The sequence below is a fragment of the Panthera tigris genome, chromosome B1 (genome assembly GCF_018350195.1).
Source record: "Panthera tigris isolate Pti1 chromosome B1, P.tigris_Pti1_mat1.1, whole genome shotgun sequence".
NCBI classification, from domain to species: Eukaryota; Metazoa; Chordata; class Mammalia; order Carnivora; family Felidae; genus Panthera; species Panthera tigris.
Window position 1 is genome coordinate 58,496,006 of NC_056663.1, and position 13,921 is coordinate 58,509,926.

A 13,921-nucleotide genomic window follows, 5' to 3' on the forward strand; every position below is an offset into this window, starting at 1 on the left:
AAGCTTGTTTCCAGTGCAATTGACACTTTCTACTACCAGCTCTTGCTGGGAGCCCAGAGAGATATGCTCTCTGTGAGGGCCAGCCTCACACATAGATGAATGTCTTTAGTTCTATCAAGATCACCCAACTCTGTGAAAGTCAGTCTTCCACCTATTTTGACCCCTGAAATCTGTATACGAGGGCAAAGCCCTTCATCTCTTACTGGAGACAATGTTTAAATTCTAAAAAATTCCCTTTCTATACATGCCCTGAACACAGATGATCCTTTCTTTCCTCCTAAAAGTAGTCTCAGTATCATCATTGCAAATGAAGAGATAGAAGCCCAAGGCGGGATGGGGGAGGGGCAGATTGTATGCTGTGCATTCTTATTTGTCTGAATATTTAGACAAAAATGGTTGCATCTATCTTCCCTGTTGCCCCTTCTAAGTGTAAGTATGGTGGGAAAAGTTCCTTCTCTTCCCTTTGTCATGGTTAACCTCCTATCAACATAAACAAGGAGAATCAGCTGTGTCTGGTCTTACGTGAAAACTCAGAACAGAGACTGACTGACAATTCCATGAAGATGGTGCAAGGAGAAAAATATTGTTTTGGTAAAAGACTCAACATATTCTCCAGGTCAACCCTGACGATTTCAGTTAATGAACTGTCATTGATCAAAGCAGAGGCTAAATGAAGAAAGAGCGTGAGGCTGACAGGATGGAGTGAGCAGGCCAGGCAGGCCAGGCAGGGTGGGGTGAGCAGGGACAGAGGAAACAAGGACAAGAAGAAACAGGAGGGAGAGACTGCTGAGATCCAATGATCTCTGCACCATTCAACTGTCACAAAATCCCAATCCATGTGAGGACGCACGATTTACATGTGCGTCAAGCTCCTCTCTGTGAAACAGGACGCCTTGGTAAGGTCTGAAGAAGCTCCTTGAAAAAGGAGCTCAGCTACAGAGTCTTCATTTCCCCACAAAAGCCAAGAGAATTGGAGACTAGAGATGAACAGTTTAAAGAGTTTTAGGAACCAAAACAATTGAAGGAAATATTGGGTATTTTTCTTAACAGCTTTAAAAAAATTTTTTTTTCAATGTTTATTTATTTTTATGAGAGAGGGAGAGTGTGAGAGGGGGAGGGGCAGAGAGCTGGGGGGTGGGGGTGGACAGAGGATCCCAAGCAGGCTCTGCACTGATGGCAGAGAGCCTGACTAGGGGCTCAAACTCACAAACCGTAAGATCACGACCTGAGGCAAAGTTGAACTCTTAACCAACTGAGCCACCCAGGCGTCCCTTTCTTAACAGCTTTTAATGAGGGCTTCACCTAGTGGTAAGATTCTAGACACTACCTGGAGAGGGACAATGAGGCTTAAATTTTTTGAGAAAATATTGTTCTCTGTCATTTACACAATATAGTTGTTCCTTGTATCTACTTCTATTTACTTACTTACTTACTTGCTTATTTATTTATTTAGGCTGTGAAGGAATGGACCCTGCATAGATAAATGAGTGTCCAGTGTTAAATGACAGGAAAATGTTATAATTCTGGAGCATTCACAGGTGCAGTGAAAATTTAATTACCAGACCCTGGAACAGCACAACCTCTAATTGCAGCTATTTCCTTTTGTTCCTTGACTGCTGCCCCCTGGCCCTGCCCTTCAATGATTTTATTTTCCCATAGTAAATACTGCAAGAAACAGCTGTTCTGGAATTAGAAACCCTCTATCCCACTAATCTACTTTCCTACTGCTTAAGAATAACACATGAGATATCAAGGTTTATCTTTTAATAAAAAATACACTTAAATTCATTGTTTCTTTGGATGTTAATAATATTTCTTGAGATGACTTTTATTTAATAAACCATACTGGGAATCGCTGATGGAGTATATATTTGTTGGATACTTTTCTAAATTTCTTCTTCTGAAGGAAATTTTTCTTCAAAGGAACATTGTTACAGCTCTACAATCCCTTACCCACAATTCCAAAACCCAAAAAGCTCTGAAATTGGAAAGTGTTTCATAACACAGTTGGCAGCAAAAATGGATTTGACCCAAACTCATTTGAAGTCAAAACCTGACCTGAGCTGGCATAAGCCTATTTACAGTTTTCAGTTATCCTACAATGTACTGCGAAAGTAAATACACTTTTCTGCAGAAATATTAATGGACTTTATTACACGGTGCTGCCCTACACCCCATTTTACATGCTACGTGATACATTACTATTCTAAAATCTGAAAAAATCTGAATTGTGATATACATCTGGCCTCATAAGCTTCAGATTAGAATTCATGGTTCCACAAATATTTGTTAAATAAATAAATGAACTAAGACCTTCACAAGTGCATGTTTTACTATGTTAACCCCAGGCCAGCTTTTAAGCAATAGCTCTGATCTCCTTTGTCATCTCATTAGACGTTCACCCAAAGAGAGAGGAGCTCTGAGACTTTGGCATTGCAGACAGGCTTCAGGACTTCTTTTGTCATATACAGTGATGAATGGAGGTTGAGCCCTGGGTATCCATTGGATCGTTTTACCACATCATCCATTTAACCACTCTTTCTTCCATTCATCCACCAAATATTTATTAAGTGTTACCACCAGACACTAGGCTAGTATAAGAAACACAAAGATGGGGGCGCCTGGGTGGCTCGGTGGGTTAAGCGTCCGACTTCGGCTCAGGTCATAATCTCACGGTCCGTGAGTTCGAGCCCCACGTCGGGCTCTGTGCTGACTGCTCAGAGCCTGGAGCCTGTTTCAGATTCTGTGTCTCCCTCTCTCTCTCTCTGCCCCTCCCCTGTTCATGCTCTGTCTCTCTCTGTCTCAAAAATAAATAAATGTTAAAAAAATTTAAAAAAAAAGAAACACAAAGATGAATGAGACTAGTCTCTATACTCTAAAAACTCCTATGTGTATACAGAGAACAGATTGGTGGTTGCCAGAAGTGGGGGTGGGGGACCAAAATGGGTGAAGGGAGTCAAAGGTAAAAACTTCCAGTTGTAAAATAAATGTCATGTGATGTAATGGGCAGAATAGCGACTGTAGTTAACAATACTGCACTGCATATTTGAAAGTTGCTAAAAGAGTAGATCTTAAAAGTTCTCATCACAAGAAAAAATTTTTGTAACTATGATCTCATGGTTCACGAGTTCGAGCCCTGAGTTGAGCTCTGTGCTGACAGTGCGGAGCCTGCTTGGAATTCTGTCTTTCCTTCTCTCTCTGCCTCTACCCGACTTGTGCTCTCTCTCTCTCTCTCTCTCTATCTCTCTCTCTCTCTCTCCCTCTATCTCTCAAAATAAATAAATAAACTTAATTTAAAAAGTTCTACACTATGTAAGGCACTAAGTATACAAAAGTGAATAGACCTTGCTAGAGGACACTAACTCTCGTGAGAGAGGTTGACACTCAAGGAAAATCTATCCTTTTGCAGACATAGGGGGAAAATTCCTATCTCTGGCTATGAAAGTCAAAAAGCTCTCCCAATAGTGATATCTGAGCCAGAATGGTTGTGGATTTAGGGAGATACTTAGAGAAATGGTATTCTAAGAAGTCAGAGCATGGGCAGAGGCACTGAGTCTGGAAATAGTTTGGCAGGTTGAGCTACAGTCCATTTTGAATGGCTGCAGTTCAAGATGCATGTGGAAATAGAATATTTAAAACATTGATGAGAGCCAGATCATGAAAGGACTATGTTCCAAGCTAAGGAGTATATACCTTTTCCTCTAGGCAATGAGGAACACTTGAAGGATTTTAAAGTAACTGAGGGACATAATCAGATTAATACATGAGCAAGATTCCTCAGATAAGGAATAGTTTGGAGGAGAACAAAAATAGTGAATATGTTTCCATCTAGATGCCCTTAGAGTAGGCAAATGAAGAGTATTTATGTCTTGCAGGGCTGGCCCTAAGTGAGTTACAAGGCCCTAAAAGAACTCATGAAGGAAGAAGTGAATTTTCATCACCCCTTTGTCATTCTCTTTCCTTATATCTCACTTCCCCATGGAGGTCCCCAGTGACACTGTGATGTTCAGACTGGCTGAGCTTCTTTGAAAAAACATGGCATTGCATTTCTTTTATAATGAAGAATAATGTAATAGCAAATATTTCCCCCTTGAAATATTTTTTGCAGCAAGGAAACAGATAATTTAGACAACAAAAACATAATTTTCTCCTTCCTTTTTCCTAAGTATCTTTGCTACATTTAACATCCTCTGAAAGTTAAGAGGCATCCCAAGAACAAAGTAATAACCATGAACAGTTCACATGCAGCCCCTGGGGTCACCATGGTATAGCATACATTTTTTGTGAATTCTGGTTTAATGGATAAAATCTAAGCAAAGACAATAAAGCAACAGTTCAAACAATTTCCTGTCAGTTCCTTTACATAACTATGGAACAAATGAGTGTCTATTAATTCTTGGGCCGAGCTCAGAAGCACTAAGGAGAAGGAAATGTATATTTACATCCTTTGATGAGGAGAGTATTTAACAATGACAAATCTTATTTCTTTTATTTTGAATTTCATTTATTTATTTTGAGAGAGTATGTGAGCACAAGTGGATGAGGGGCAGAGAGAGAAGGAGAGAGAGAGAGAGAAAGAATCCCAGGCAGGCTCCACATTGTCAGTGCAAAACCCAGCTCAGGGCTTGATCCCATGAACCATGAGATCACGACCTGAGCCAAAATCAAGAGCCTGACATTCAACCAACTGAGCCACCCAGTCTCCTCTAATCTTATTTCTTGATCTGAAAAAAAACTCTCTCTGCCTTGTTATTGGCTTCAGAAGGATGGGATGTAATTGACAGGGACTTTTACATTACATGGACCTCTTAATTAACAAGGTAAAGATAGTGATATGGTTTGATCTGAGATGCTTTCCTGAATCACCTCCTTCATCTGTGTATCATTTGGCTCCACTGAAGTTAGAATGCTGCCTTCTTTGGGTGACCTCTTTTAAAATTTAGATACCTAGGAATGAGTTCTACATGAAGCTTCATCCGGAGTGGTTAAGTGGCTTAGAGTTACACAGCTAGCTTGGAAAAGCCCAGAATCTTAGCTTTGATTTCTGATTTGCTATTTATCAACACACTGCCTATTGCCTGATTATAACCTCATGAAGAAGCCTGATTAGGAAGCCATTTCAAGACCCAAAATCACACAAAATTGTTCAAATAATAAAATAGTTATTGAATATTAATAACTGAATGTTAAGCACTATCTGACATGCCCCTCACCCTACAGGGCTTTAAACACAGCCCATGTCAGTGCCACGAATATAATTCTTCATCTGAGCTCTCATTGGAAATCACTCACTAGTCTATGAATAAACCAGGAAGCTCATGCAGTCTGCCAAGCCTCAGTCTCCTTATTTGCAAAAACAAAACAAAAAATACGGAATAATTTCTTCCCTGTCAATTTTTCAGGATGATTTCATGGTTTAGACCAGGCATTAGTCCACCTAATCTGGCCCATGGGCCAAATCTAGCCCATCACCTGATTTTGGAAATACAGTTTTATTGGAACACAGCCACATTCATCTATTTATGTGTTGTCTATGGCTGCTTTCATGAAAAGTTAAGACCATATGGCCCACAAAGCATAAAATATTGACTATCTGGTGCTATAAAGAAGTTTGCCAGCCTCTGGTTTAGATGAGTGTTGATATGTGCAGGAATTTGCAATGTAGCGTATATATTTTGTTTGGTGCAGACCCAGGGGCAGAGGATTCAACCTACTAGAAGATGGGACACTTAAAACACCAACCTTGGATTGACCTAGTCATGTGGGAAACACTCAGTAACATATTAGGGTCAGCACCCTACACCATACACATGACCTACTCATGGGGAAACACTCACGGATATGTTAGGGTCAGCACCCTACACCTGATGAGTCTCTTACACCACTTACACCAGCTGAGTCTCCAGAATAGCCAAAAGGAACCAAGAAGGCATCAAATATAAATAAATTTAAATTTAAAAGTAAACTTGGAAATGGTAAGAAATTATAGAATCTGATAAGATCTTTCCCCCAGTAGGCTGTATAGTCTATGGAACCTAAGGGACCAAAAGAGGCACATAGTTTAGACTGGGGACATGCTGATAAGTTTTCACTGAGAAGTCCTCCGTGTGCATCTATATCCAGATAAATTCTTTCTTTTGAAATTGAAAAATAATAAAGTACACAACTTTTAAGTACACCTTTTTTTAAGTTTATTTATTTTCAGAGAGAGAGAGAGTAAGTGTGCGTGCAAGTGCACGTTGGGGAGGGACAGAGAGAAACAAGGAGAGAGACAGAATCCTAGGCAGGCTCCGCACTGTCAGTGCAGAGCCCAATACAAGGCTCAAACTCATGAACCGTGAGATCATGACCTGAGCCAAAGTCAGATGCTTAACTGATGGAGCCACACAGGCGCCCCTTAAGTACACACTTCAATCAATTTTTATCTATATATATATAACTGAGTAGCCAATATCTAGATCAAGGTACTGAACATTTCCAACAACCCAGAAGGCTCCTCTGAGCTCCCATTCAGTTGATAGCCCCCTAAAGAAACCAGGTATTCTGGTATCTGTCATTATAAATCAGTTACTCCTGGCTTTTGAACATCATACCAGTAGAACCAGTCAATATTCTTTTATGGCTGGCTTCCTTTGCTGTGAAAAAACCACATGAATTCAAGATCAGTCGTTCCCTTCCTTGGCTGTGAAGTTAGTCAAAACAACACAAGAACAGAAATTAGGGCAGCTGATACACACTGCCTACTGAGATCTGGCACGTTAGCGCCAAGGTAGACCCTCACTATTGTTCTTTGGCTCATGCAAATGTCAGCTGCATTGCATTTTTCAAATGGTAAATATCATCCTGCTCCCTAACAGCTAAAGGCCCAGGGGAAAGACTCTTCACTGTAATCAAATGCTTGCCTCACCCTTGCCTGCTTAAAATAAAACCTGCACCCTCAGCAGTCTGTCTTCGAAGATCTTCACACATTTGCCAAAGGCCCATGCCTCAGCGTAAACCCTGGCGCCTACACCGCTACCTCTACAGAAACATGATCACCTGTATAAGTGGCCTCTTGACGGGGGACAAAGCTGCGTCAAGTTTCAGCGACTCACCATGGTGAAAATCAAACATGTTCAGCACCTACAGAGTCACCAAGGCTAAAGGCACACACCAAGCTAGAAACCTCAATCCTCACATATAGTTTGTTCTCACAAACTGCACTTCTTGTTAATGTCCTAAGATTTGGCCCACCGACACAGAGATGTTTGGGGCTGTGAGGTGGTCCGACAACTGGGACCTCTCTATCACCCTGAGTTCTGAACCAATTGAGAAATGAGGCAAAGAGTCAGCTTTTGTCAAAATATTCCATGTTTTAGTGACAGAGCCTAGGTTGATGGACAAAGATTACATCTGCAGGCAGACAGACTTCCTAATACCAAATCCTAGAGTGAGACACTCACCAGTCCAATCACAGACAAAACTACATCACCTCAAGCCTGTCCTGATGGCATGGAAAAGCTGAGGAGAATGTTGGCTCCCAGCAGGCAGCTTTCTCCCCTGAGGAAGGGGGAGAGGAAGAAGCTGAGTTACATGTGCCCAATTTCTCCTTCTAAACTCACCAAACAGATTAAATCATTCTTCTTCCCTGGGGAGACACTAATGAGAGGATGGAAAGAGGTAGAAGTTTTATAATGAGTGGAGTTTCCTCCACATAGAAGGGAACATCAGAAAAGGTAAGATTCCTTGAACAGAAATATAAACTATCAATAAAATATTAGCTAATACTCTATTAGTATTGTTACAGTTAGAAATATTATACCATACTTAAAACATGGAGTAAATATTAGCCAGAATATGTTGTTAACTAATTGAAAACCATTTTCAGGGACCATAAATGGTAAGATATTTGTTATTTTTGCAAAGTGCTTTAGATGTCAGACCCAGAAGATAGCTTACAAAAAGGGCATCTCTCTCTTTTTTTTTTCTCATTTATGACAGGGAATACTGTATTCAAACTCATCAGAGAAACGGACAGCTTGGGTCTATAACAAAGCACTGTGTTTAAAGCACAGGTCAGTAATTGTATGTGAGAATATACATTGCTACATACAAATTAACTGGTCAGATCACAACTTTTCAATGTTTAAAACAGAATAAGCTTCTCTGTAAAAGTAACACCTTTGTCCTTTTATTAACTTTAGTATTCCTCTCCTTCTTCCTTGCCCTCTCCTTCAACAGAATCCACACCAACGTCCTCATAATCCTTCGCAAGGGCAGCCATGTCCTCACAGGCCTCAGAAAACTCTCCTTCCTCCATGCCCTCACCCACATACCAGTGAACGAAGGCACGATTGGCATATATCAGGTCAAACTTGTGGTCCATGAGAGCCCAGACCTCAGAAATGGCTGTGGTGTTGCTCAGCAACACACACAGCTCACTGTACTGTGGCAAGGTCTCCACCAGGTACCACAGTGGGAGGCTGGTAATTAATGCCAACACTGAAGCCAGTGGGGCACCAGTCCACGAACTGGAGGGTACACTTGGTCTTGATGGTGGCAATGCCAGCATTGACATATTTAGGAACCACATCACCACAGTACAACAGGGAGCAAACCAAGTATTTACCATGGTGAGGGTCATACTTCACCATCCGGTTGGCTGGCTCAAAGAATGCATTGATGATCTCTATTACAGAAAGTTGTTCATGGTAGGCTTTCTCAGCAGAGATAGTAGGGCATATGTGGCCAGAGGAAACTGGATGTGAGGATAGGGTACCAGATTGATCTGAAATCCTGTCAGATCAACATTCAGGGCTCCATCAAATCTGAGGGAAGCAGTGATAGAGGGCACAATTTGACCTATCAACCTATTCAGGTTAGTATAGGTTGGGTGGTCAATATTTCTACAACAGATGTCATAGATGGCCTCATTGTCTACTGTGAAGGCACAATCAGAGTGCTCCAGGATGGTGTGGGTAGTGGGGATGGAGTTGTAGGGCTCAACTACACCTGTGGAAACCTGGTGGCTAGGTAAATGGAGAACTCCAGCTTGGCTATTACTTCACCACTGAGATATTGATTATTCAAATGATAATTTTAAGACATAAATTACCTTTCTTTAAGACCAATCTCAAAAAGTTTAAAGAACAGAAAAGAGAAGTAAAAATGCCAAAGTATCTAAAATGATGAATTAAATATGTTGTTTTTACAAAACTAAAAACTAGAAAAACACCTTCCTTAGTCGAGATACAACATAAATGACATAGTGATCATATTGAAAATTTACAGCTATGGGAATGCAAGCTGGTGCAGCCACTCTGGAAAACAGTATGGAGGTGCCTCAAAAAACTAATAATAGAACTACCCTACGACCCAGCAATTGCACTACTAGGCATTTATCCACAGGATACAGGTGTGCTGTTTCGAAGGGACACATGCACCCCCATGTTTATAGCAGCACTATCATCAATAGCCAAGTATGGAAAGAGCCCAAATGTCCATCGATGGATGAATGGATAAAGAAGATGTGGTGTATATATATATACAATGGAGTGTTATTGACAATCAAAAAGAATGAAATCTTGCCATTTGCAACTATGTGGATGGAACTGGAGGGTATTATGCTAAGTGAAGTTAGAGAAAGACAAAAATCATATGACTTCACTCATATGAGGACTTTAAGAGACAAAACAGATGAACATAAGGGGAGGGAAACAAAAATAATATAAAAACAGAAAGGGGGACAAAACAGAAGAGACTCATAAATATGGAGAACAAACGTTTTGAGGGTTATGGGAGGGGCTGTGGGAGGGGGGGATGGGCTAAATGGGTAAGGGACACTAAGGAATCTACTCCTGAAATCATTGTTGCACTATATGCTAACTAATTTGGATGTAAATTTTAAAAAATTAAAAATAAAATTAAAAAGGAGAAAATTTACAGCTAAATTAGCAAAGTCAACTAAATCTTTCATGTTATAAAATACATTTTCTAAACTAAGAAAAAAAATATAAACAGTTGTTTTGGTGAAGTCTTGTTCCCCTACCGTGTTCATGATTATTAAAACATATTGTTGGAGCGCCTGGGTGTCTCAGTCGGTTAAGTGTCCGACTTCAGCTCAGGTCATGATCTCACACAGTCTGTGGGTTCGAGCCCCGCATCGGGCTCTGTGCAGAGCCAGAAGCCTGTTTCAGATTCTGTGTCTCCCTCTTTCTCTCACCCTCCCCTGTTCATGCTCTCTCTCTCTCTGTCTCAAAAATAAATAAATGTTAAAAAAATTTAAAAAAAAACATATTGTATCTCATTACCAATAAAGACACTGAAAGTGGCTCTATGCCTCTCCTCAAACTCTATAGGCTTCCTCATGGCTGACGTCTTCCTCATGTGCTGTCAGTTCTAGGAATGTGCTCAAAATCAGTGAAGTACCCCCCTAGCTAGCCTTCAAGAGTTATTGCTGGATCCTAGGACACTAACCAAATTATCATGACGCCTTTCCAGTGCTCTACACACCATTGTTACACAAATGTTCTTTGGTGTAATTCATCAAAAAGTTCCTAGGAGGTAGAGAATAATAGTGTTTCAAAACCTTAAAACTCTAAGGCAAGTCCATCCTGGTTCAAACCTGGCTTGACTCTAACAAATAGTGTGTTTCAGGCAAGGGATTTAACTTACCCTTCCCGCAGTTTTCTTTTTTTTAATTTGCAATAGGCAGGTGATAGCAACTTCATTAGGGCTCTTGTAAGATCTGCATGGGATACCACACGTTAACTGCACCGAATGGTATCAAACCCATAGAGACAGCCAGCTATTCTGCCTATAAAAGATATTTATGCATCCTCACCATATGGGCAATTTGAATTTAGTCACTTTAGAGAATCCCAAGTCCTTGTTATGATTTCAGCCTTTGTTAATGGTAATCATAATGTAATGATGTAATGCTAGTAATCATAATATAGTCAGCTCTCAGTTACTCATGTTCCTGTACAGGAGCATTGGTCTCAGTTAAACACACACGCATACTCTTCAGACACACACATACACGCACACATGCAGAGTCACACACATCCTTCTTCATTACGGGACTGCCACAAACTGAACGTTTGAGTCCCCTCAAATTTCATATGTTAAAACCTAATTCCCAGTATAATGGTATTTGGAAGTAGAACCTTCAGGAGGTGACTGAGTCATGAAGCAGAGCCCTCATGAATGAGATTAGTGCCGTTGTAGAAGAGGCCCCAGAGAGCTTTCCACCTCTCTCTACCATGTTAGAACACAGCGAGGTCTCACCAGACACTGAATCTACTGGCACTTTGATCTTGAACTTCCCAGCCTCCAGAATTGTGAGAAATTAATTTCTATTGTTTATAAACCACCCAGTGTATGAAAATGTTACAGCAGCCCAACTGGACTAAGACAGGGAGGTACCATGATAAAGCCTGAGGATACCTCATACTTTAGCCATGTGAGCTCTGACTGGTTCATATAATTCCCTCAATTTTATTTAAACTGAAAACACTGTGGAAACAGGGCAGTCTTTTCCCTTTAAAGTCTTTAAACATAATACTGGTGCTCTTCAATCTGAGACAGTATGGATGCAGTCAGTCCTAATTAATGTTAGGGACACAAAGTAGATTCCCTAATTCTATACTTACTTCCATTCTTCTGATTCACTGCAGTATATTTATATTACTTTTACTGCTCTTTGTAATGTCTCAAAAAATAAAATATGCCTGTTCTTGCCTTGAATCAAAGAGGTATAATAAATTTTCTGTAATAGCTGCAATGTCTAAAATATTTTTGAGCATGTAATAAAGAACAGTTATCATAAGTGTGCAAATAAAAACATTTTCCCACGATCAATTTAAGTATCTAATGCGCTGGAAAAATCAGAGGTTTGCTAGTAGTCCAGATTATCAGTTAGTTGCTCAGTCAAATGCCATCTTTTTTTATTATTATCGTTCAGGGAAAAAGCCTTTTATTTGTAACACTTTCCCTTTGATCAATACTTCTTGCTCTTTCCCTTATTTTCATCTACTAAATTATTCTTGCCAGCATCATTTGATCTGTTTTCAGAACACAGATCTCCTAATAGCAAAAAATATATTCCAGATAAGAACCTATTAATATTGTACCTGAGAACAAGGACCATTTCTTCCTCTATACTTCTTTTGCATTGCCCAGAATTGCTGAATACTTTCTATGAAACCTAAAGGTTTAACTCTCTGCTCCTTAGAATTATTCTAAAAATAAGGCTTAAGTCTGCAGGCTGCAAAAACATTTCTTTACATCTTTCATGACTAGTGGGATTATAGGACCTCTAATTCTTTTTTTATTATTTAAATGTGGTTTTTTTTTATTTTTTTAATGTTTATTTTTGAGAGAGAGACAGACAGACAGAGCTTGAGTGGGGGAGGGGCAGAAAGCAAGGGAGACACAGAATCCAAAGCAGGTTCCAGGCTCTGAGCTGTTAGCACAGAGCCCCACCTGGGGCTCAAACTCATGAACCATGTGATCATGACCTGAGCCGAAGTTAGATGCCTAAATGACTGAGCCACCCAGGTTCCCCCATGATTTCCCATTCTTAACTGGGAGGTTGGGAATAGTCTTGGTGGAGTGGCATTACCTTGTTATCTGACAAATACAGCATTTTGCTACTCTCAAGGATCTAATAACCCATGAAAATGAAAGTGACCGAGCAACTGAATATGTAAGAATCATCATGGAAAAAGAAAATTTATACTCACTTTACTGTTTGTGACACTGAACTTGAATATTATATTTTTAGGTACCATCAAGCTGAAGGATAAAGCTTTACCACTAAATTGTTAAATATCCATTAAGACACTGCCTCATTCCTGAAATATCTCAGAAGGCTGAAATATTCGTTTAATTCACTGAACAGTATTTAAGTGCTTACTGTGTGTCAAGGATTGTGTTAAGCACAAAAGCTATAATCATGAGCAAGACGGATGGAGCTTCCCATCCATCTGAGAAGACAAAATTAAATAAAACACAGCAGTAAAGTGTAAAAAAGTGCCACTGAAATTGCTGCTATTCACAGGCTAGGAAAATCCAATTTTTAATCCCAGGTCTGCCTTAAGCCACCAATTCTGTTCTCCACTCGTTGAAAGAATATATTAAAATACCTCATTACTCCATCCCTTTTAGCTTTGCCCCCATGACACTGTCTTAGGATATGCCCTATCATTTCTCACCTGTTTGCTCCTTTCAATCCATTCTTTATGCCATGCTAAAGAGATGTTTCCAAAATGCAAATCTAAAAACTAAAATAAAATAAAATGCAAATCTGATTGCATCTCCTTTGCTGCTAATACTGCTAATAAAGTATGGATGATTTTCCCACATCATTTCTGGGTCCTACATTCCCATTTCCTTAGTTCTGGCCTCATTCAACCTCATGAGGCATTAACACTCCATGGTCAGAAGACGGCCAGCTCTGGCTCCAATTCTGCCACCAACCAGCTGTGTGTGACTGAGAGCTATGTCACAGTCTCTCTAGCCCCAGGGTCCTCATGAAGTCATATGACTAAGTCATCTTCAAATCCCTTTCAGCTCTCTGACTGGGCAGAACCACCAAAGTTTAGTGCAGAAAGTCAGATCTAGTTTGGAGTTCTGCCTTTGCCAATTACCTAGTTGTGTGGCTTTGTGCAAGTTATTAAACCTCTCTGTACCATTAGTTTCATCACAAATAATATGGTGGTACATAACCATATTATACATAATATGGAAATATATAATGGAAGTCTCCAGGTATAGAATAAGGAGATATAACAATATCTTCCAAACTGAATTCTTTAGAAGGTGAAGTGAATTATATGGTAATAATTATTTATACTCTGATTTCTCTTTTCAGTCAAATGTTAGTCATAAAATTGATTTTCTGCTCTGTGTATTAGCTGAGGAAATTTAGAAATATTCT

The 13,921-nt window shown here is 39.9% G+C and overlaps 1 long non-coding RNA gene across 3 annotated transcripts in view; it reads right to left on the bottom strand.

Annotated features, from left to right (window-relative positions):
- The window catches only part of LOC122237922, a 148,290-nt gene extending 134,842 nt beyond the window's left edge, over nt 1–13,448 (bottom strand). For all 3 annotated transcript variants that reach the window (XR_006216693.1, XR_006216692.1, XR_006216691.1), the window contains exons 1-2: nt 13,197–13,448; nt 10,654–10,726 (exon numbers count right to left, since the gene is read on the bottom strand). This is a non-coding gene — a long non-coding RNA (uncharacterized LOC122237922). The remainder of the gene's footprint in view (nt 1–10,653; nt 10,727–13,196) is intronic.
- Between the last annotated feature and the right edge of the window lie 473 nt (nt 13,449–13,921).